This window comes from Eriocheir sinensis, chromosome 21 (genome assembly GCF_024679095.1).
Source record: "Eriocheir sinensis breed Jianghai 21 chromosome 21, ASM2467909v1, whole genome shotgun sequence".
NCBI classification, from domain to species: domain Eukaryota; kingdom Metazoa; phylum Arthropoda; class Malacostraca; order Decapoda; family Varunidae; genus Eriocheir; species Eriocheir sinensis.
The window spans coordinates 16,740,350-16,742,849 of record NC_066529.1 but is presented as its reverse complement, the minus strand read 5'-3'; the positions used below and the strand labels follow the sequence as shown (position 1 = coordinate 16,742,849).

Below are 2,500 nucleotides of genomic sequence, written 5' to 3'. Positions count from 1 at the left end.
TTAGATGGAGGGACATAATTGAGAGACATGAGGCAGCAGAAGTGGATGCAGAGGACAGACGATACTGGGGACAACATGCAAGAGTGGCCGACCCCAGCAGAGATTACGGCAGAGAAGAAGAGGAGTCGTGGTGGTATTGTAGTGCTGTTGATGGCGAGGTAGAGGAATGGTGGTGTAATAGAGTAAAGGATGGTGGTGCTAGTGGTATAAGAAGAACATAAGAACATAATGACGATATGATGATGTGGTGTTGCTGATGGTAGGAATGGTGGTGCTGGTGGTGGTTTGATAGAGGAAGGAACGGAGGTGCTGGTGGTTTGGTAATGACGATATGATGATGTTAAGGTGTTGGTGATGGTGGGAATGGTGTTGGTGATGCGGTGCGAAGGGATGGAGGTGTTGGTGGTTTGGTAGTGACGATAAAGTGGTGTATTGGCGGTGATAGTGATGGGGTTGATGTTGGTGTTGGTGATATGGTGCGGAAGGAATAGAGGTGCTGGTAATGACGATATAATGGTGCCTTGGTGGTGGTAGTGACGGTGGTGGTGTGGGAGGGGAAGGAACGAAGGTGCTGGTGGTTTGGTAATGACGATAAAATAGTGCCTTGGTGGTGGTAGTGACGGTGGTGATGTGGTAGGGGAAGGAATGGTTGCTCGCGTATGTTGGTAAGAGTCGAGTGATGAGGGTATCAGAAGAAATACTGGTGTGATATACGAAGAAATGATGATGAATGTTAACGCTGGTGGTGGTGGTGAGGGATAGTACATGCAAATTCTCATGAAAGCATTCCATTAAAAAAAAAATTACTGTGGTATTACAAGATACTTTCGCTTCTCACACCAGCTATTTCTAAAGGCTAAAGAGGGGGTCCAGTCGGGTTGTAATGAGTGTTTCTTCAGGTTCATGATACAGATGAAGGGTCAAACTACCACCAGGGTCATAAAACAACTCCTGGAAATGCTAACAAATCCTACGAAAGCCTTGTCAAATAGGTGTTCTTGGAATGTCTTATAACACGACCCTAAATCCCATCGTGACATAAACACCCAACACAATCATTATAACCAAACACATTTACCTGTCTTGACAAAGGGATACGAAAAAAGGTTACTATTCTTTAGCTCCTTTGTTCCTTTGCTCTTTTCACTACTTCCTCGTCACTGTGATCACTTGGTTCAGTCTTTCCATTTCCTTACTTTTTTTTCCTCTTTGCTCCTTACTTCTTATCTTTCACTGTTTCTTTGCTGTTTACTCTTTACTCTTTCTTCATTTGGTTCAGTATTTCTATGTCTTTGCTCATCTTACTCTTTGCACGTTACTCTTTACTTCTCACTCTATACTCTGTCTTTTTTACTCTTTGTTATTCACTCTGTTTCTTTACTTAGTTCAGTCCGTCTGTTTCAATACTCTCTTTACTCTTTGCTCCTTACCCTCTACTCCTTACTCTGCTTACCCTGTTTTTTTTGTTGTTGTTTTTTTGCTCTTCACTCTCCACTCCGTTACTTTGTGTGGTTCAGTCTGTCTGGTCCGTTGATTTCTTAACTACTCTCTTTTCCTCGTCACCGTGATCACTTGGTTCGGTCTGTCGTGAATAACCAGACCTTATTACAAGGCCGTCAGCGATAATTATGGTCTGGGAGGCCGACTACCTCTGTGAGTGGACGATAGGAACCTTCAGAAAAAAATATAATCATTCTTTTTTTTCTCTGTCTATTTACCAGTCATTCTTTTTTCTTTCCTTCTTTCTTTTCTTCTTTTCTTCTTTCCCTTTCTCTATTTTTTACTTTTTTGTTTCTTTTATTCCTTCCTTCCTTACTTTCTTTCTCTCTCGTTCGCCCTCGCTGTCAAACTGTCAAACACACACACACACACACACACACACACACACACACACACACACACACACACACACACACACACACACACACACACACACACACACACACACATGCAGCTGGCGGTAATCGATCGGTCACACCAGTATTACGTTGTGAGCGGCAGCGAGGTGACGAGAAACACTCCACCTCGACTGGACGAGAAGGAGCCAGCGACAGGTGACTCACGTATACCTGTTGTGTGTGTGTGTGTGTGTGTGTGTGTGTGTGTGTGTGTGTGTGTGTGTGTGTGTGTGTGTGTGTGTGTTTGAAAGAGTGAAAGAAAGAAAGAAAGAAAGAAGAGCAAAAAAAAGAAAGGGAAAGAAAGAAAAAAGAGAAAAATAGAAATAATAATAATAATAATAATAATAATAATAATAATAATAATAATAATAATAATAATAATAATAATAATAATAATAATAATAATAATAATAGGTTTATTAATGTAAGGCAGCCGTTAGGCTGAAAATAAACAAATTGAAAATACAAGAAACTAATAGTAAATATGCTAAAAAGTGAGTGTCTGTGTGTGTGTGTGTGTGTGTGTGTGTGTGTGTGTGTGTGCAATTCACCTCTTGGTCTGCTGCGGGTCTCTCTCGAGACAGCCAGCCGTTCCCCTACGG

At 41.6% G+C, this 2,500-nt stretch overlaps 1 protein-coding gene across 1 annotated transcript in view; it reads right to left on the bottom strand.

Moving 5' to 3' along the window:
- Positions 1-2,500, bottom strand: part of LOC127001451 (nephrin-like) — an 80,192-nt gene that overhangs the window by 49,433 nt on the left and 28,259 nt on the right. The gene's annotated exons all lie outside the window — the stretch shown is intronic.